The following is a 23,823-nucleotide window of genomic DNA, read 5'->3' as shown; positions in this document are numbered from 1 at the left end:
CCGGTAGGCTGTCGCTCACTTCATGCTTGAACTCAAATGCAAGTTCAGGCAAGCAGCTGCCACAGCTTACCAGAACACACTATTCAAGGTGAGAGAGGTAAGTGCAGCCACTGTGATGATTGAATGGGTAGGGGTGGGAGTGCACATTACATCAATGGTCAGGAAGGGGGTTAGGTTTAGGGAGTGGAAGGGGGGAGTTTAAGTTTAGGGAACAGGAAAGGAGTTTTAGGGTTTGGGAGCAAGAAGGGAGTCTTAAGGTTAGTGAGCAGGAGAGGTGGTTTAGATTTGTGGAGACGGAATGGAGTTTTAGGGTTAGGGAATAAGAAGAGTATTTTAGGGTTAAATTTAGAGTTCTAGAAGGCTGTACAATTTTGTAAACAGGATAGTGTGTTGGGGGGACTAAGAAGTTACTGGAAAGTTTCAAGCAACTGACAGATTGCAAGTATGTCACCACCAAATAGCATGCAAGCATTTATAGCAATCCCCATTATACTTACAAAATGGAAGAAAATATTTTGAGAACTAAGCCAACACAGGACTGGAGAAAGGAAATGTTGTCAGTAGGGATGACTGCAAATAAGGTCATAGAAAATCAGCATGAGAAAACTGAAACTTATAAACTAGCAAAAGACACAGTATTGGAAGCAAATAACTATGGAGGGAAAAGTCACAGAGTAGGATGAAGCCGAGCAGAAGTTTAGACTCTGGGAAAGAGACTGCCTTGCCTACTAGGGACTGATAACAGACTATAGTCATAAAGAAGGGGCTAGGGAAATGCTAAATGAAAAATAGACTATGACTGAGTTTACAGTTGAGTCTAGAACAGAAGCTGTGTTTAAAGTAAAGATAACTAGTAGCGTATAAATATAATAAATTATGACTCAAAGAATCACTCAGTCAAACAGCCAATCAATCAAAAACGGTTATAAAAGACTTGGAAATGAGAATGGAGAGATAATATACAATAAAAATGATTGTAGGACATTTGCATAGTTCCCAGTTGCATCCAAACATAACCACCTTTCCCCATGGGGTCGGGGTGGCACATCAACAGCAACTATGTTCTAGTGCCATTGTTTACATTGCTGGGTGGATAACCCTGCTATGGTGCTTCCATACCACACCCATGCATACATACTCACACCTGCAGCCATTTTAGTCCACCTACAGCATTTCTTTAGAATGTGGAGGTAAACCTATGCAATCACACAGAGGATATGCAGACTCTGCACTGAGAGCACCCTAGCCAAGAATTGAACCAGAGAACACTTTGCTATGAAGTGCCAATACTACCCACTGTGTCACTGGGCTTATGCTTCCCAAGTATGCAAAATACTCTAGAAGATTTAGGATTTTTGCTCGGAAGTGCTAGCATAGATATGTATATAACCCAAGTACACTTAAGAGAACTTTTCCATGTGTAGACAATTGCTGGAGGTGTGATGGGAAAAAGAAGGGTGCTTAAGAACATATTTTTGAAAATGCGATGAGTTGGTAAGTTTTAGAAAATCCATACAGGGTACTTTGTCAGAAATGTTGTGATAAAGTATTATTGTAACTAAGGAAATGATTCTTTTGAGATGGGATATTGAAAATGAATTGCCTGTACATAGTAAGACCCTACTACATTTAATGCTGTTGGATTAAATTGGAGATGGGATCTCTAGAAAAGTGAAGGAGCAAACAACATAGAAATAAATGGCATCTGTGGGAATAATACATACTGAATAATGTTCAGGAAGGGCAGAGAAATTTCAGGAAAGGCAGGACTTGAGCAATCTATGTAATGTTACATTGAATAATAATTGCTAAGAAAGAAACTGTTTATGTATAATGCATGAAAAGAAAAAAAATATTTGCAATGGTTTGTTTTCTCTTTTATAACTGAATGTGTACTCCTGTCACTATTTGATATAGGATGCTAATAAAGATGTTTGAAATATTTTGTCATGATACTTTACAAATTAAAACTGACTTCCAGACAACATAACAGAATTCATTCTTCATGTCAAGTATATTCAGCAGAGCACACTTAGTAAAAGCATTACATACATTACAACGTCATTCTCTCTCTCTACCCAACAGTTTAAACAGTATTGAATATGCCACACCCAACCTATGCATGAGTTTAAACACATGATAGAGAATACTAAAGTAAATTCCACTCGGTAATCTGTTTTCAAAGCAGATATACCAAATAAGTTATTCACAGTTGCAGCAATCTTTACTTCTCTGATATTCTTTCCCACAAACTCTGATGTGCAACTGCCTAATATTAATAGCAGAAAAATACTTTATGAGGGTGATCTTGTTAGTAGTACAAAGTCCCTCACTATCAAAACATGCCTACTTACAGGCAGAAACTGCATACAATTCAATTTAAAATAACACTGAGCATGTCATGTCGCATGTCTTAGAGGTAGCTCGTGTGAATTCAGTGTCAGCAGGGGAAACTATAGCATCAATTAAAAGGCAATTCCAACCATAAAATGTAAATGCAATATCAGTAAATTTTCACAGGAACAACCAGGCAGAATTGCCATAAGGGCACTTCCTCCATACTGCGTTACTTCATTACAAGAAACTGTTCCATTTTATGCATACAAATGTAATATATGAAAGCTCCAATGATCACAGCAGTACTAGCTTCATCTGGCCTAATCATGTTAAAGCTGTGTGCATTGTTACAACCTCTGACAACTGTAGTTTCAGTTTAAATATAGGCAGCCACTTTTTGGGCAGCATGGAATGGTTTCTCAATGTCTTCCTTCTCACGTTAAATGCAGTTAAGGATTATTATATTAAATGTTATTTTATGACAATATGTTTAGTGTTTTCAGATTTGTTGTTCCTAATTAAGATATTCAAAGCAAGCCACAAATACAACAACTTGTTTTGTGCAATATTTAGTGCCAGATATCACAACAGAAAGATAATATGGCTCTTCCTCAAAACAGCCAAGCATTTTCTGACAGTCAGAAACAAAGAGAAATAAAAACACTTCTGAAAACTTTAACACAGAAATGACAAATCTTATTTTCACAGATCCCAAAACAACTAGTTTCATCACCCCAAACCTTTCTTTAAGAATATAGCTCCACCTACCAAAATGTACACCCTTTTTTAATGTTTATTACCCAGGTAATCTGACTGGACAAAAGGGTCCCTTTTCAGGGCTGACCCAAGTGTATTGTTGAGTTTAGTGACTTGTTCAGAGTTACATAGTAGGCAACTTGAGTTAGAAGGACCTTTGGCTACAGGAAGCACTTCATTAACAACTTATAGCCTTAATCTCTACAGAAAATGCCTTTGTCAGTACTGTCTATTTAAAGCAGTGCAAATAATAAGGTTATGGATACAAATAAGTATATTTTGTATCCATGGGTTAGTCCCATGTTGTGAATTTGTCATATGGAGTACATCATATTAATGGCAATTGCATTGTTCGTTATGTCTTTTTCAATTTTAGCTAGCACAGCAGACACAAGAAAGCTAATTTCAAAATTCGTCCAACTTAACAGGAACAGACTCTCCAGATACGTACATAAGTCTGCATATTCAATCTCTGTGCCTGACTGTATCTTTGCTTATCAATGGGTACCTCAGAGAAGGCAGACTTCTTGATCTTTGAAAGATTCCAGAACTATTCCCTGGCATAAAAAAGATGGAATGAATAATCAGAAGAGTTTCAAACGCATCTCATCTCCTTCGTCAGCTGCTACAAATGGTTTTGCAATGTTTCATCTGTTCCTAATATCTACAAAGGACAGTGGTTGTCTGGTAGTTGTCTGGTAGACTCACATAATGACTTAGGCACTGAGATTTCCCTGGTAATGTTAATATGCCATATTTTTCAACAAATAAATTTGTAAGATATAACAGAAATCCAGCATACTTTGTACTGTCAAGAGATTATGATACAGTTTATAACTGTTTCCTTATATCTAGGCAAAATGATATTAGCATTCCTGTCTCAATGGGTACATAGTTTTGCATCACTTTTGAAATTAAATAAATGAGGCAGTTGTAAATTACAATTAGTCAGGTGTGGCATAAAACTTTTCAGGGGTTGCTATCAAAATATCGAAGTTCAGAAAACTGAATGTTCTATACTACAAAAATGATGTCAGACTTCTGGCATACTAATAGGTTATAACGTGGAATCTGTTGATTGAATTCAACAGATTCAACATTTAAGTCAAAAATCGGCCATGATGGCAGTGTAGGTGCAAACTTAAGTGAAACACCTACACTGTCATTCATGTTTTAGCAGGGGGGCAAGCCCCCCTGCACCCCACACCCCCTGCAAATTAAATATTCTAACTCCGAGATCACACTACAGTGAGGAAATGGATACATTTCCCTTTCCGCACTGTACCACAACTCTACTCACAGCATCGAGTTACTATCACCGAATGCACACTTGCATTCGCTGACATGTAATTTTGATCTCCTAATATTCGGCAGCATGGAAAGTCGACTAACTAACATTCGACTTTCCGCATTTGCCGAACCAAATTTCAATATTTTGATGGTAAACCGCTTTCCAGTCCGATTATGACCTGCAAGATTTTACCACAACTTGGTGCTAGGATTATTGTTCATTGTTTTTGAGGATGTAACTTGCATGTAGAATTAGCAACCTGTGCAAGAAATAGATGACTCTCTTATCCTCTGTTTATGATATGTATAAAAATAGTAAACAGCTATGTAAGGTATTTACCAAAATGGATAAGTGACTAACAGAGAGCAACCTAGAAAAGAACATTCTCATTTCTAAACATATAAGCCATATCAACAAATTCATATCAGAAAATAAATTAGAGCTTAAAAATTCAGGATCATAAATAACATTAATAAACTTATCTTTTCTCTGTAGAATGGACCTTATTTTGGACCACAAACTCTCTTTGATGTAAGATGACAATTACTTAGTTAAAAATGTAACCATAGGCTAGACCTTCAGCAGTGGCATATAGGGATAAAACTCTGAGTTCAGCCCAGGTGACAAGGCATGTACATGAGTAACCACTGCAGCATCCCTACAGTATCGTCCTTTCTGGTAAGATCTGACCATAAAGTGGTCACTTTCAAAGTTAGCACCTCCCCTGACCCCTCCCTAGCTAGGATCAAACAAAAAAACTTCTCCAAAGCTGAATACAACCTCCTGAGGGATGGTATAAACAGCTTCACAGCCCCCCCCATAGGATTTGGCACCAATGTCCATATCTACATCAAAGTACTATACGAGCATTTATATAAATTCATGGAATCAGGAATACCCGACAGGACAAAATCATATTCCGTAAGGAAGAGCAAACCTATTTGGTGGGCATCTGCAATAAATAAACTCTATAACAAAAGGAAAAAAATTGCCAAATGACCAAGAAGGAGCAGGTGTCCAGTTGGAAGCAATTTCTCCTTAGCCTGAACAAGCAAATAAGAGCACTAGTGAAACCCTCCAAAGCAAACTTTGAGTCCAAATTGGCCAAATCTACTAGAGACAGCCATAAGGCCTTGTTCACATGCATCTGCAGTCTCAAATGTAGCACCCAGATCTGCTCAGACCTGGTGGTTAAGGACACCATATACACAAATGCTGTAGATATAGCCAACTTGCTGGCTGACAGATTCAGTGAAAACTTCACCCCAGTGTGCCCCCATCAGTAAATCAAGACATCCTCCCCTTATCTCTAGGGAAGAGGTCATCACTGCCCTCTTAAAGGCAAAAAAATAAAGCTGCCATAGGACCTAATAACATCCCAGGATGCATCCTAGGCAATAAATATGATCACTTGTATATAACTTGTTTGTACATATATCAAAAATAGTTCATCTGTTTATTTCATTGTGATTTTTTTTTAGGGTAATCTATATATATGTTTGATTATGATCAAATTAGTACTAATATGTTTTGGGAGTGTCACTTGGTATTGCTACTTGCTATTTTTGTCACCTATGTAATCCTTAATTGTTTTGTAACTGGAGCTTTTCTCCTCGGTTCTCCACTGAAAATGGGCCTCTTTCCCAGCTGGACCAACCTGGTTAACAAATGTCAATAAATAAATAAATCCTACATGAACTCAGGCAGGAACTTGCAGCACCATTAGGTGCCCTATTCAACCAAAGCCTGAGTACTGGCTTCATCCCAGCTGAGTAGAAGACAGCCACTGTCATCCCTTTGCACAAAGGTGGAGCGTCCACCAATCTGGGAAATTATAGACCCATCAGCCTAACTAGCCTGATCTGCAAGGCCATGGAATGGATTATCATGGACCTCATTAACAAGGAAATTGGCAACCTCCAAACATTTGATCCCACACAGTTTGGTTCGTCAAGGGGAGGTCATGTCTGTTAAATTTGGTCAACTTCTTTGAGACAGTCACCAAAGCCATGGATAAAGGGAAGATGGTGCACACTGCCTACCTTGACCCAGCGAAGGCCTTTGACACTATTCCCCACTCAGGCATAATAGATAAACTGTCTCAACTAGGCATCAATTCGTATGTTACCAGATGGGTAGAAAACTGGCTCACTGATAGAACCCACCTAGTGAAAATAGGGGAAGCCACCTCAGGTAGTAGACCTGTAATGAGCGCCATACCCCAGGGACTGGTCTTGGGGCCTCTGTTATTTGGGATATACTTTTCTGAGGTGCAGACCAAAACCAATGGGCTATGGCTGACCAAGTCTGCAGATGATTGCAAGCTTGGCACTGTCATCAATTCCCCTACTAATATGGACATCTTCCAAGAGGGTCTCACCCAAATAAATGGATAGTGCCAAAAATATGGCCTCAAGGTGAATACCAAAAAATGCATCATCATCCCCTTTGGGGAGAGTGACAACCCCACAAATTATCACATTAATAACAACATCCTAAACATGCAATTAGTCTTGAGGGATCTGGGCATCCAGGTTGATAGCAACCTGCCTTTTCACCACCATGTTTCTTCCATTGTATAGAAAGCTTTCTACATGGGCCACCTTATGAATAAAGATATCTCATCCAGGGACAAGGAGGTCATAATATCCCTGTATTCTTCTCTTATAAGGCCTGTTATTGAGTACAACACCCCTTTTGGCATGTACCTTGCAAAGCACATGCAGCAGCTGGAGAAACCACAGAAGTTCCTCACCAGGAGAATCCAGGGCCTCAAACATCTGCCCTACACCGAAAGGCTAAAAGCCCTGTCCCTCTACTTATTTTCATACGGACACCTCAGAGGTGACCTTGTCTGGCATACAAAGCAATCTCAGACTCAGCCTTGATGGGATGGCTGCATATCTGCAGCTCAAGCTCCACTCGAGTAACCCACATGCACAACCTCTACCTGGTCTGTGACATCAATAGAACTTATTGGCGAAACAGATTTCTGTCCTAGAGACTCCCCATCTGTGTAATAGACTCCCTCTGCATGTCAAGCAGAGTATGTCATTATCTCTTTTTTAAGCACAACCTGGATAACTGGATGGGAAACAGAAAATACACCGCTGGGATTCCATTTGTGTCCCTGCTGGACTGGGGCATCGGATGCTGACTTGGCTAAACATGGGATAAACTCTTGGCTAGGGTTATAAGGGCCTCAGGGCCAATAGACTAGCAACTTTCTATGATCCTATCATCTTATGACATATAGGGACATCTGAGCTCAGCCAAGTGACAAGGTCTGTACCAGTGGCATACAGGGTCACAGCTCTGAACTCAGCCCAGGTGACAAGGCCTGTACCAGTGGCATTCAGGGTCACAGCTCTGAGCTCAGCCCAGGTGACAAGACCTGTACCAGTGGCACACAGGGACACAGCTCTGAGCTCAGCCTAGAAGACAAGGCCTGTACCAGTGACATACAGGGACAGAACTCTGAGCTCAGCCCAGGTGACAAGACCTGTACCAGTGACATACAGAGACAGAGCTCTGAGCTCAGTTCAGGTGAAATGAGTTCAACTAGTGATTCAGGTGCTTGACACTATAGTCATGAGAGTGGTCCTGCCCATCCTAGAAAGGGAAGGAAGGAGGGATGGTGCCCCAAACATAACTCATACCACTGGTCTGGAGCAGAGGCTCATCATATTGAGGAAAGCCACAGTGTGGAAGATGTGGACATGGCATGACCACCTTTCTCAACTCATGTGGAAGAGCATGCATGTCCAGACAGTGGGGCATAGGTGGCCCTTGCAGTGACACAGTGCTCATGTCACCATCAGGGGTGTAGATAGGCCATAAATAACAAAATAAATGGCTAAACATGGGATAAAGTAATAATAAAATAACAAATACACATACTAAATGCCAACAAGAGCACAAAACACCCTTATGCCTGCCTGCCTGTAAGACAGTCTTCTTCCTTTTGGGACCAAAAATGAATTATCAAAGGAAGGCTTAATGGTTAGCATATAAAGAAGAAAAACAATGTAACCACAGGATGAAGCATCTATACTGACATAATCAGCACCTGTCTAAATCTGCCAAACTTAACCTTGCCAGATCAATTGACCTACTAACAACCATTCACCATCTCATTCTATTGCTTTGCCAAATCATGATTTAAAATATTCCAACAATAAAAACTGCTACAGATGCAACCTATTCAACTGGATCATTGTATTTCAATAATATTTCATTCTTATTTTTCCACTCTACAAAGATACATCTCCCTACATTCATCTCCCTGACAAACATATAGTCACCATCTGCACTTATCTAACTCACTTCCTCATCAGGGCATGCAAAGCTGATGCAGACATCTTTCAAGCACCCTCCTGGTTTTGTGCCTTTTGGCATATACTGCATCACTGCATTTCAGTTACCCTGCCCTCTTATTTTATTTATCACAAGGAAAGCAACTCAATGCTTCATTGCGATAGCTAAAAGAAAAGATTGTTCTGTGATTAATGTTGCTTTTCCCCATCCTGTCCACCTATCCTTATTTTGTTCTCAAATCCACTGACTCTTGCATTCCCTTTACTTTATGTAAATCTGACTTTAGAAATTCCTCCCTTTCTATATATTATCTGTTCATAATCGTGAGTAGTACAAGATTATATTCCGAGGACCCTCTCTTTAAACTGTTTAAACTTCACATGTTCTCCCTTTCATATCTTTTCACTCACTAGCTGTGCACTGTGGCATCCAGAGCTTTAACCACCTTTCCAGCTTAAAAGAAAGAATAGAAACAAATGGCAGAGGCACGTATGAGAAATGATATAACAAAATAAAGCACCTAGAAGCAACCTGTGCTGCAGCAATTCAGATGTTAGCCAGATTCCAGTAGTGAACAATTTCAATCCAAGTTGTAAACATTGAAAAAGGAGTGAACAAAAAGCACACCAAGACCCTTTCCAGCTTACAGTTAAAAGCTTTGACTTAGTGCAGTCCTACAAAGCAGGTATAAATGAATAAAATATAATGCATGCTATTTGTTGAAAAAGAAATATTATTACCAATGTACACTTTAGTGCTCTTTAACAGCAGTAAAATGGTTTGATTAACAGTTCTCATTTATCTAAATTATAATTCTATATTTGAAAGATCATAATTTAGATCAAGCATGGAAACATTTCATGAGTTAACTTTCAAAGTTTAGATAAATAACTGTTGTCTCAGGCAAAGAGCTGCTTCATGCTCAGGGAAGATACAGCCTTTTTGGATGTTGTTGTTGTGTCTTTCAGCTTTTCCCGGTTAGGAGTCGCCACAGCGGAACTCCGGTCCGCTAATGATTGGCAGTAGATTTTTACGTACCGAGTTGCCAGCCCTGACGCACAACCTTCAACGAAGGTACGCCCATTCGCGCATGTCTCCACACAGAAGACGCTCTAGCTGAGAATCGAACAGGACAACGTCTTCCTGTGAGGCGACTAAGATCAAGAACAATTCTTCATCAGATGCCCAGCCCTGTGAGATGCGCGCACACACATAACACAACACATGCATAGTTTCTGAAGATTATACCCACAAAAGACTCACATATACATAAAGCAATAATAAACACATTTAAACCAAATATCAGAGCTTATTATACAAACCTTCACTGACCACAGCAAGTCTAGCATACAAAGTAACCACACCACTGCAGTGAAAAGCGTCCATAATAACAATGCCTGAAATTATCATTAAACTAAGCCAAATCCAAAACCCATAAAGCAAATGTTGAGACCTGGCAACTCTCAAAATACTGCCATAATTGGTGCCTCCTCTCTGCATAAGGCAAACATGTATCTCACTGCAAAGATGCTACCTTTCATGTTAATAAAGGTCGCATCATGTCACATGGCAATGGGATGTATATTTGGATTACAAATTAAGTAGTCAAACTATAAAAATGGGCATATTGTTAAAGACTTAGGGACAATGGCTTGCCAGAAGTTGAACTTTTGGCTAATGTGGGACTAAGAATGTTTGGAAATATTATTCTGCAGTTCGTCTAATTTTGAAAGCATGTATCTAGTCACTCCAGGGCTCAGAGCTCTGCATCACCTTAGATCTCATTACCCATTTTTGAATACAATACTGCATCCCATAGCCTTTGAACAAGCCAACTGAAAGAAAATTTACTGGAATAATGAGTCCTACTGCAAAATCATAGTGTCAGAAAACTTGAACTATTCTGTTTCTCATTTTAGAGGTGACTTCTACCTATCTATAAGGTAATAGCTAAGTACCTAAATTTGAAAGCCTCTGACTGGAACACACTACAAAAAGAGCTAGTGCTAGATCAGGGAACCTATTATTAAAAATAAATACCAATAATACAAAAAATTGACAGATACATTAAGCAATACCATCCAAGATTGTGGAATAAGCTTCCACCCACTATAAGAAGCTGTCAGTCATCAACTGCCCTTAAAAATAATTGTGGTATCTCTGTCTGTCTCTCTATCCATCTATATACAGGAAGTACAAAAATATCAATATAGTGGTATTGCAATTAAGCTTCTTGAAGGCCATTAGGTCATAATCTTAACAATCAAACCTTTCCTGTTATATTTTGATCTGTTTCCATACCCATTTCTCCCTGAAAAGCTCTCAGTTTACTACTTTCTTGATATTTGTTTAATTTCTACCAAAATGTTTGTCATGTGATATAGATATAGTCCACCTACTTGTTCTCCCTTTTCTGTGAGTTCCATCCTTGTTTTATCTCCCCCTTATTAAATAGTACAAGGATTCCCTAATTTAGGGCAAGTAAGCAAAATATGTATTACGGTAGCATGGCCTTCACTATGACTCCTCCAGCATCTTCCTTTCCCCGGTAACCAATTTAGTGTGGGTTAGAAGAGCTTGATTATAATTTTTCATTGAGACATATCCCAATAATGTGACTCAAATGCAAGCAGCTGTTTATCTATACACATATTCCAAACCATCTGCTCAGTCTGTTACAGCAGTTTCTTATCCTGTGTCAATTTCAGTATTAACTGACTTTCCATCTTTCCTTCTTCATCTTCTTGCCTTGTGAAATGTGTTGATCAGTACAGGGTGTATTACACGCTTCCTTAATCTTGTCATCTGGCAGTCATGCTGCTTTTCCTGCATTTTCACACCTCATCCTTTACATATTCTTTTTGGCATAAATACATCATGATTATTGTCCTATTTCCTTTTGTTATTGCACAGAAAGTCCCACAAGTTATTTTCCTCTCTTCCACTTATTTTTCCTCTATCTGCTTTTCAGCCTCACAGCAAAACACAGTTTCTCCAGCTCCATTCTTATTTTTATTCTTCGGTGCCTCACAAATTGCTAGATTTCTAATTACTCCACTCCTCTGAAAAATAAGACCCATTTGCTGAACCTCCCTATAAAATTAGATATACATGAAAAACATAACTAGAACTCATTTTCACTCTAACTCACCAAAGTAGTAGTTAGCTGTGTAGGTCAGAGTCTGGTGGACTAATGTGCTGTAAGAGCTGGTTGGCTGGGGGTTCAACCCATCCTTAGAAGATGGTGGATCTCATTTTTCAAGTGCCACCTGGTGGCAATGGATAAAGAGCATGCTCATAAAGAATACTTCACCTGTGTCAAGCAGTATGAGTGAAAGCCACGGTGGTGCAGTGGTAGCGTTGTCGCCTCATTACAAGAGGTTCTCTCATTTGATTCTCGGCTGGAGCGCCTTCTGTGTGGAGTCTGCATGTCCTCCCCATGGTCGAGTGGCATGTGAAAGACATGCGTGAATGGGCGTGCCTTCGGTGAAGGTTGGGCGTCGGGCTGGCACCTCGGCACAGTAAAAATCTACTGCCAATCATTAGCGGACCGCAATTCCGCTGTGGCGACCCCTAACAGGGAAAAGCTGAAAGAAGAAGAAGAAGAAGTCAAGTAGTATGAGTGTGGTAATCAGGTGTGTATGTGTGAGACTGTGTATGTGTACAAGCATTCACTTGTATGCCATGGCACTGAAGGCCTTGTGTTGGCAGAGTTCTGTTAGACTCTAAATGGAGAGGAGTCAGGCAGTCAAGAAAAACTGACTGCCCCATGGTTGAAGAACCATCAGCTCCAAGCACTCTCAGCCTCCTCTACAACATGAAAGTTAATACAGCTTCAAAAGGCAGATATTTTCGAGATATGGAAATCTTCTACAGGGCTATGTGAGGTTCCAAAGGCTGAGCAAGATGGTGTAAACATAATGATCACATGATGGATGAAAGGGCTCAAAGATCAAGGATGGGAATACACAAATATGTACAACAAATAATTCCCTAAGGCACCAATAGGTTTATGTTTAGTCTTACAAAAGGCTGCATATTATCCAACATGCCCTTTTCTTTTAGAAGCTACTAATGAAAGCTGGAACTTTGAGACTGTATACTGTGGCAAACATTTGTGATAGCCTCTGTTAAACTTTAAAAAAGCCTCTACCAACACATTACAACACTTTTAGCAAGAATAACTTTAATAACATGCTGAAGTCTTGACCAAATTATACAAGGGGATAGATCTCATCTGTTCCACTAGTAATGAGGGTTTGATTAACTACTTGAGTATCACAGAAAAAGTCAAAGGATACAAAGACTGAGGAGTTAGAGATTGGCTCAGCTTCCTGTCAGAAAATGTGTGAGACTCACCTTGATGCAAGTGTCACCTGGTGCGGGTCAAGGCCTATCCACAGGCAAAGAGGTACAGTGCAATTGCTGTAGCCAGTTGGTACAGGACAGGGTGCAAGAGAAGACATCCAGTGGGTGCTCAGCATGTGGCAGCAAGCTTTAGAGTGTAACTTACTGCATTATGTATATTGCACATCAAGAGCCCTCAGTCACAAGGTTTAACAGCTAGAACACAAAAAAAAGTCTGTTTTTTTACAGTCTACTATATAACCATGGCAAAGAGGGGAGAAGTTTTCACTGAATCTGTCAGCCAGTAGATTGGCTATATCTACAGCATTTGTGTATGTGGTGTCCTTGACCACCAGTTCTGAACAGATCTAGGTGCTTCCTTTGAGATTGCGGACATATGTGAAGAAGGCCTTATGATTGTCTCTAGTAGATGTGGCTAATTTGGACTCGAAGTTGGCTTTAGAGGAACTCACTAGTGCTCTAATTTACTTGTTCAGGCTGAGGAGAAATTGCTTCCAATTATGCACCTGTCCTTCTTGGTCCTGGACAGCAATTTTTTTCCTTTTGTTATATAGTTTATTTATTACAGATGTCCATCAGACAGGTTTACTCTTCCTTGTGGAGGAAGATTTTGTCCTGTCAGGTATTCCTAATTCCATGCATCTATATAAATGCTTGTATAGTACTTTGGTGTAGTTTTGGATACTGGTACCAGTTTCTACAGAAGGGGAGGGGCTGTGAAGCTGTGTATACCATCCCTCAGGAGGTTGTAACCAGCTTTGGAGAAGTTTTTTTGTTTGACCCTAGCTAGAGAGGATTCAAAGGAGATGGGTGACTTCGAAAGTGACCGCTTTATGGTCGGATCATTACCAGGGAGGATGATACTGTAGAGGTGCTGCAGTGGTCACTCATGTTGGTTAATACCAAGTCCAAGATATTATCACCTCTTGTGGGAGTATCAACTACCTGTTCCAAGGCATTTGCATTGATAAAATCAAGGAATCTCTGGGCATTTGTGTTCTGGCATGAGTAGTTCTTCCAATTTATGGTTGGGTAATTAAAGTCACCCGGGATCAGTGTAAAGGGTTGAATCTTGATAGATTTGAAGATGTACAGATAGGTGGAGTGGACATCTTCAGTCAAATTTGGGGGCTTGTAGCTAGCTATAAATGGAATAGGGGTCTTGTAAACCTGGAGGTGTGTGTGTGTGTGTGTGTGTGTGTGTGTGTGTGTGTGTGTGTGTGTGTGTGTGTGTGTGTGTGTGTGTGTGTGTGTGTGTGTCTTTAATATATATTGAAACTCCACCTCCTTTGGCTTTGCTGCCCACAGTTTGGGATCTGAATGTATGATAGGATGAGTAACCAGGTCGCACCAAGGTTAACCTTGTTGCTTCATATATCAATCCCAGTACTGCATGCACACCCACACTATCATCAGCTGACGTCCATGTCCCCTAACAACATGTGCCGACTACAGCTGCCCCCTTTATCCCACCCTAGTTATGCCTCTCTGGGACTGCGACCAATTCAAGGAGAAAAAGAATTACCAGATGCTCAAATATCGCTGGTTGTGACAATAGTGGGAAATATACTCAAAGAAGTTGTGAATTGTAAGAACTGCTGTGCTATCAAGAATCTAAGTACCACCCTCAATTATTTGTGTCAAAAGATGTAATCAGACTATTTATCAGGGCATTATGCTAAATATATTTTCACTGCAGTAGCATGTATTGTATAAAAGAAAGGGTTTACTACAACACCAAATCTAGATACATATACAAATTAAAGGAAAGAAGATAGTATGGAAATCTGAAATGCTTCATTACACTAAACCATGTGGGTAACAGGAGAATTTATTTATTTATTTTTATGTTTACATTTTATTAACGTGAAAGTCTGACTGGACAAAATGTCATTTTTCAGTGAAGGCACAGGGGAGAAAAGCTCCACATTTGTAAATAACCGTAAAATACATATACAATGTACAGATACAAATATCGATTCAATCTCAGATACAAATACAAAATGAAAATACATGTCATATATTTTACTGGTACAATTATACAGTCCAGATAGGATACAAAAAATAGAAGTACTGTGATTGTAGGTAGAAAGCAAGCAAGTTAAGTATACATATGCTTAATAGGGGTATACTATTCAAATACAAAAATAACAGGTTGTGTTCCTTCAGCTGCCTTAACATATATATTTCCTAACCAGGGTTTGTGTAAGAGCAGATCCATAATAATATCTCTCAACTGTACAGATTTTCAAAGAATGTCCAGATTTTTGCCTCATATTTTTGGTCTGTATCTCATCAAATTATGGTGTTCTGGCAAATCATTGGCAAGTCATTGAGAGTTGAAGTCAGAAAATAATGACATACATTTAAGTTTCAGACTTCATTCGCTTCAGAAAATTCATGCTAATCCAAATTATTCTATCAATTTTCAATGTCTGCAAGAGCAATATTTAAAAAGTGTCTCTATTTTTGGTCCTTTGTCCCCTCATTACTTATGGCTTTGTCCAGATTTCTTGCTCCAAGAGGTTGAGAGGGCTGTCTATGATTCTGGTAGGTGTGATTTGAGAAGTTTGTAAAGTTTGTAAGTGTTACTTGTTGTTCTGATATTTAATGGCAGAGAATTCCATGTTTTGGCAAACTCCATCTGCACTATTAGGTTTAGATATATTTAGGAAGGATCTGTTACTGGAATACAATATCCTTTTAATGGAGTACTGTATTAGCAAATTTGGAAGTACTGATAATTTTTGTAGCTGATTTACTAGTCAATGGGAAAAGGTGAGTTGATTATAAGCAAGTAGATTTGGTAGTTTGAGCCAGGATAGCTGTTTTAAAGCCAAACAATGATGAAATCTGAAATTTATTACTGTGGCAAACTTTGCGATTTTATTATAGCAAGTTTCTAGTTTTGTTAAGTCAGATTTCTTAATGTTTGTAAGAATCTGTGAGGTGTATGGTAGCATAGAGATAAGACAGGTTCTTGCTATAGTGGCCTTTGAAGAGTTATTTAGAAAGTGACAATTTCTGTACAGGGTTCCTAGTTTTTTGTGAACTTTTTATGGTCTGTGATATGTGCATGTCGAATTTTATATTATGGTCAATGAATGCTGTGATGTCCCCATGCTGGACCAGTAATCAAGGAGCCTGAATCCTCACCACTGACACTGGAGAGGGATGTTCACTTGGAATATAAATGGATACACTCAGTATTTCCATATGCAGACCTCTCTGCAATCTTGCATAATTTCTCTTAAGAACACCCAGGGAACATGCTCAGTTCGGGGGATGGTTCCTCTCTATATCTGTCCTGACCCCCAGTAATATTCCCCACTGGCACAGCTCAGAGTTAAGTCCCGAGCTTGGGTTCCATGCTAAGTCTTCCCATACCCTCTCTGTGTAACCAGTGCTTTGTGTCCCTGCTCCAAGCAGCTGACACACACACTCTTTGAGATTTGATTTGCACACACACACACACACACACACACACACACACACACACACCTGGGAAAGACTGGCACAGATTCACCTGCTGTGTCCCCTTCTGCTCAGACTATAAGGTAGTTATCACTGCTACCAGAACCCCTGTCAGCTAATTTAAGTATCTTACAATATTACCCAGTTATACTGAGGGAAATAAATATTAATACAAATGGTAATGTTGACCAAACTTTAAGGCTTTCAGGAGTGTTCAGAGTTATCACCAAATAAATATGTACAAATACTCTCAAAATTTAAATATTTTTCTAAGAAGGACCAGTCACAATGAAAAGTTTAAATATATTTAATAATAAATAGTAAAAGAATGAGAAAATATTAAATATCTATTTACAGTAAGCACAAGAGTTTCAGTGACAGGAATATTTAAAATAACACAGCAGGAAAGAGTCACACAGTTACAGAAAAACAGTACTTCTAATCTTACTATATTTTCCTGAATAATCTAAAGAGAATTACTGTTCTCTATTTAAGTTACTTACTACTGCATGGCAAGATGCCATGGGTGAGTGGTCCTTATTGTCAGATCCAAGATAGAATGCCGAGACCAAACTCCTACTAATATCTAAATATTATTTTGGCTTATAGAATGACATCAGACACAGTTCACATACTCTGCTTCCCATGCTATCACCAACAATAGAAGTTGACATGATTTTAGCACCTATGTGTTACCATATACACAAATCAAGCTTTGCTCAGATCTGCTGAAAGTCATAAAACTATAACGCCATTTCACTCTTCCTACAGGAGCTACCAACTATTCTCTAGCATATACACTGTATCTCTGGCTCCATTCAAAACTGTGGGATAACATCTTTATGGCTTAACCCATAAAATAATTTAATTTCAAGAATATTTTGCAAAGACAGATGGATTAAGATTAACCTCTTCACTTCCAGTATATGCTGTTTATACATTAAATTCAATTACAATAATACATGTACATTTCTTTTCCTTCCAGCAGTGCACACTGTTGATACATTTTAACACAAGTAAACCTCACAGATACATTTTCAGCACAAGCAGCTATACAGGTTAGTTTGATATACAAATGACATATAATTATTTACAAAATTCCAGCTAGCTGTGCTGGCATATGTTACAAATCCTGCCCTATTTCTCCTGGCATGGCTAGCTGCACCTCATATCATCACAAACACCCCGAGTAATTTTGTTTGGGAAATTGGAGAAATAATTGTATAGTTTAAGGATGAGATATTGAATGGTGGGTGGGTGTCTGCAGCTCTAGTTGGATAGAAGAGCATGACTTTAATTTTGGTAGGGTTAAGTATAAGTTGTGTACTGTTTAGCCAAGATTCCACAGCACTAAATCTGCTGGATGATTTTTTTGAGCTTTTGTAGTGTTGTAGCAGCACAAATCAGGGTGGAATCATCCACATATTAAACTACAGAAGGACGTGGGGTGGCAGTATAAAGATTGTTCGTAAAGATAATAAAAAGGAGAGGGTCCAGAACAGATCCCTGTGGAACTCCCAAGGTTACAAGCAGTAATGAAGAGATATTTTGTTGCCATTTTACAGCTTGTGATATCCAGTTACATATTGCTGGAACCAAGGAAGTGTAGAATGACTAAGTTTAAGTTCCGAGAGTGTAGTTAGGAGTTTAGAATGAGAGACAGTATCAAAAGCTTTGGACTGATCAAGAAAAATGGAGGAAACTAAACTTCCATCATTACAGTGATGGTTAATAATGTTAGTAAAGTTAACAAGAGCAGTGGTAGTGCTGTGATTAGGATGGAAACCATGCTGAGTGTTAGATAGAAGATTGTTGGTTATTAGATAGTTCATGATTTGTGAATGGTTGCACCTCTCAAGTATTTTTGATAACTCTGATAGTATAGCTATTGGCCAGTAATTTGATAATTCTTTTGAGTTTCTTCCTTTATGTAGTGGGATGAAATATGATACTTTCCAAATTTTAGGGACTTGTTCTGAGATGGATCAATTTATTAATATGGAGTCAGCAACTGGTTATAACCTTTTCAAGTATGCTTTATATTTCATAAATCCTATCTACACTTGGAAAATAAGGTCCAGGCTGTGGCGTTGGCATAATGGTTAAGGGCTTTGTCTCACAGATACAATGTACAGGGTTTGATTCTGAACTTTGGTTGTTAACAGGCTTGTAAAAGCCTGCAAACTGTTTGCCTAGTATGAACTTATGAACCATGAGCATACTGGGAAAGTGTGATGCATTCTTGTAAGTTGGCCTGTATACTGGAAGGCACTAAAACACTACAATATAGAAGCAGCTGAGAAGCATTGGCAACATGAACCACAAATTATTATAGAGAATGATGAAGTTTATGTCACTTGGGATCACTCATTACCAACAGTTCAAAAATAGTTGTGAGAAATCAGATACAGTAGGCCACAAAAAAAACCACATAAAGTAGCATTTATCATTTAAATTGCAAAATCCACTAACTACAGTATCTTATATACAGAGAGAAACAAAGTCATAACATAACTGGATTTGCAAGCAGAAATTAAAGCATTGTGGATGAAAGCTACCCAGATAGTTTCAATAGTAATAGAATCAGGACTAATAAAAAAAATTCACAGTCATACTTAGATATGCTACCAACAGATGTAACCCCATATGAATTACAGAAGGAAACAATTCTGGACACATTGCTAATGCTGAGAAGCTCACTCTTGACTGACCTCAAAAACTGAAACAATACTAATTTCACAAACTCTAATTGTACTCTGACTTAAGAATGTTGTCTATTCATGACATGGTGTTAAAAACCCCAAATACTTGGGGAAATTCAACCTGAGGAGGAAACCTGAACTTCTACCACTGAATCATCATCACATTTATATTATTTCAACAAATAACAACATAGAAAATACATTATTTAGCCCCTGAGTGGAATCAAGTATGGATCAGATAGATGTGTGCCTATAAACACAGACCCTGGGATTCATGAAGCTTGCGCCAGGCGCAGGCATAGCGTAGGCAGCCTAATGCCAAATATGGCCACTGAGTGATTCAGGTACGATCTAATTCCACGTGCACTACCAGCGTACACCAGATCTGCACAGCTCCCGGCGTAGGCATGCAAATCACCCCATGCACCATACTGCAGCATGCAAATGAAGGTACATAACGATTCATGATGTGGCGTAGGCATAGCGTAAGCCTACAGAAATGTAAACCAAAAAAAAATGGTTTACATGTTGACAAAAAGAACATCGTAGCCATGGAAGTGGACCAGACTCATGTATAACAAAGTTAACATATGCCAATCGCTAAATATACAGCTAATGGCATAAGAAAAGATGCACAACACATACAAAATAACATTTAATGTCATGGCCACAGTAACGCAAAGGACACCCGTAGGGCATGTGTGCGCAAATGGGAACACAAGGAAAATATATACAAATGTCATAAAATAGCAATGTAACAAAAATCATGATTTCACCATAATAGTCAATGGTATGCATGGTACATCATAATCAAGCTGTAAGGGTTGCTAAGGGCCTCTGACATCATTTGACATGGTAACTATGAATTAGTAGTCAATGCCATGCAAATGAGGCAAGTAATAGTGAATCGCAAATGTCCCGCCGGCCGAAGGATGTACAATATGGCGCAGCGCTACAACACCATGGAGTGGTCTGTAGGAATACATGACATCAGCAGTGGGGTGTGCCACTGCAGCTGTAAGCACATTGGAGCAATGCAAATCCAGGCTGCCCATTGCTAAGCAAAGCCGCAGGACAGGGGCATGGATGTAGGTATAGCTTTGCTCAGCTGAGAGCACACATGGTTCCCGAAAGCGCATGTGTACGTGGATGAAAACGTGCCCGAATCCCGGTAAGCGGACTCACGCGCCATGCACCACAGGCCAAAAAGGAAGTTTAGGGGAAGACAATAAGGAAATGCTACAGTAGGGTAATAGGAGTAGAACCGAGCAATTAACACCTATTAACTCATAGTGAGCAGTTGACACCAGCTAACAAGGCTGCTAGCAGCAACCTGCAGAACAGGATAGGGGAGGTGTCGGATTGCAGAGAAAAGAGAACTGTAATTGCCAAGCAAAGCAAACCTGCAGTAGAATGGCAATAGAACACATTTGGCAAGACAATCCTGGTTCGTAAAAGTACAAAACAAGAAAGCAGGCTGTTGGATGCATGCCAGACAATGGGAGGGGAACTGTAAAGAAAAGCGGAGGCAAGGGAAAGAGGTAATCCACGGCAGCTAAATGTAATGTAACACCAAAGGCAGCACAATAGCAGTATCCGTGGTAAAACACAAGATACCCTGCAGCCCCTAATGTACATACACACCCTATGGCATCATCAGTGTTCAAAGCACAATAGTATAAAGTGTGAAGGCACCTCACACACACCTGTGTATTCCCAAATACTGCACCATCAGTGTAAACAGACGAGGAACTTTTACAATGTACATGTTGGGAGCTGCCATAGCTGTGATTCATCAGCATGTGTTGGAGACTGAAGGTGTTGTGGAGGATGATGCTGACAACCACCTCAGGCCCCGATGGTGGAGAAAAGTGTTCAGACCAAGGGTAACCTACCAAGAGCTACATGATCTGGAGATAGTAGAGCATTACAGGGTGGACAGGGACATCATACAGCAAATAGTGGAGCTGTGCTGGCCACGCCTGAGAACCAGAAACAACAGAGGGGAACCCATCCCAGTGGACACGAAGGTATGTGTAAGCCTGAGAATACTAGCTACAGGTACCTTTCAAAGGCCAACTGGAGATATTATGGGGATCTCACAGGCATCAGCATCCAGGGTACACCTCCAGTTCCTGGATGCCATGTTACCACATGCCAGTGAGCATATATACTTCCCCCGAACTCAGGAGGAGTTGGCCAGCAATATGCGTCTCTTCCACCATGTGGCACACTACCCAGAGGTACTGGGTGCAATAGACTGCATGCACATACATATCAAGTCATCACCCGGAGACCATGGTAGGTACTACATAAACCGCAAGGGATACCACTCCATCAATGGCCAGGTCGTGTGCAATGCCCAGGGCATTATTACGGATGTGTGTGCTGGCAGCCCTGGAAGCTACCATGATTCCCACATCTGGCATGCCTCACAGCTGTATCAGGTATTTGTCAGGGGGGACATCCCATATGGCCACCTTGTGGGGGATGCTGGCTATGCACTGGAGCCGTGGATGATGACTCCCATCAGAAATGCACACACACCCATGCAAGAACGCCATAATGAGGCACACACACAAACCAGAATCATCATAGAGCGTGTGTTTGGGATGCTGAAATCACGGTTCCGTTGCTTGGACATATCTGGTGGAGCCTTGCAGTACTCTCCAGGCATGTGTGCCCACATCTTCATACTATGTGCCATGCTACATAATATGATCCTGCGGAAACAGCTACAGCAGGGACATAATGGTGAAGGCCCTCACAGCCCACCACAATTGCCAAGGCCATCACAGGCACAGAGGGATTCAAACCACGAACACCCTGTGCCAGCCCCAGTAGGCAGATGGAGGCATGCCCAATATGCCCATGCCTTGGCAAAGAGGGAACGTATAGCACATACACTGACAGTGTAGGCCCTTATGGACTGACACACTTCTCCACCTGCACACACAGTAAAATGGATGGCACACACACACACACATGACCACCTGAAAATTGTAATGTATAGGTGGCCTACTGTGTGAATCCTACATAGGCAGCCCTCAACTATTGCACACACAACAGTTATTGGAACAAGGAAAGTCAACACCTGAACAGTAAATGAAGCTAACAGCATATATTGATACTGTATGTATAGGTGCCTAGGTACATTGGTAGGTACATGCCCGATTGTCAGAGGCTATGCAACAGCCTAGGCAAAATGTGTTTGCTATCGCCACCACATTGGTCAACCAATTGTCCCTCTGTGGAGCAGAGCCAATATCCAGATCCACTTGTTTAACCACTGTTCCCCACCTACTCTGCATGGATTCCCTGGTGTGTTAATGAGGGTCTCCATATAGTGTAAGTAGGGATGTAGTGCCAAAGCATGGGGAGTACCCATGACAGGTATCTGCCACCCCAGCATTCTCCAGTTATGGTTGTGTTAAGGTGTAGAACATGACAGTGTGCGGCTCACTCTGACATAGATTCCCAACGCTGGAGCACATCCATTAAACATCACTCGGGCATACTATGAAGTGGTATCATCCATATGTAAACAAACTGAGTTACACATTTGACTGCAGTATGGAGGAACAGCCGTAGTACAGTCCACATACAAAACACCATTAACACTAGTACAAACAACAGATAACCAAGTGGTAAAGCCGCTGACTGTGTCGTGTATGTACCCGGTTCCACGTCATGCAAGGTCCGTAACGTAATCCTGATGGCACGAATAATGGATGTTGGATGTAGGTCATTAGAGCATGTGGAAGCACATGTTAGCAGGTTAATGCGGCGGCAAGTGACGGTAAGCGTTGTTCAAACAGGACTACACAGATATGTGCAAAACAGGTTTAAGCTTTGCAGAATTCAACGCAGATCACGGTCATGGATGTCCAGAACAGGTGAAACCAGCGTTATTCAGTCATGTACTAACAGTGCCTGCTCTGAGAGGTAAAATGACCACTGGCAGGAGTAGAACAAGCAACCATGTACACACTCACCCACCAGCAAGCTACTGGAGATGTACCAACAGCAGGTGTGTATTGTGACAGGTTAGAACACAAAAGTGCGGGGTTCAGCAAACAGAATACACCACCATGTACCCAACGAAAGGTGTGTACACTCTCTCTCCTTCTCCCTGTCTATATATATATATATATATATATATATATATATACATATATATATATATATATATATATATATATATATATATATATATATATATATATATATATATATATATATATATATATATATATATATATATATATATATATAATAGGGATAGAAAGGGTGATAGAGAGATGTATGTCGATATATATGGAAATACATATATCTGCGAATATAAAGACAGGTTAACGACATGTACACAACCATGGAGGTACAAATGAATAGGATACTGCCTACTACCGAATGCTTTACATACCGACACGCATAATCACGAGGATGAAAGACAGAAAGATCACAGTACCTGAACAGTATAACCACAAATAATATTATCACGATGTCAAGGGACATGTACCTATCACTGCCAGTGCTGTGGTCCAGGTTGGTACTGTGTATAAGTGTGATTCCAACTGC

This window comes from Protopterus annectens, chromosome 2.part2, assembly GCF_019279795.1.
Source record: "Protopterus annectens isolate FY-2018-M chromosome 2.part2, PAN1.0, whole genome shotgun sequence".
Classification (NCBI taxonomy): Eukaryota; Metazoa; Chordata; order Ceratodontiformes; family Protopteridae; genus Protopterus; species Protopterus annectens.
The sequence above is the reverse complement of the archived record's forward strand: the minus strand, read 5'-3'. Positions refer to the sequence as shown.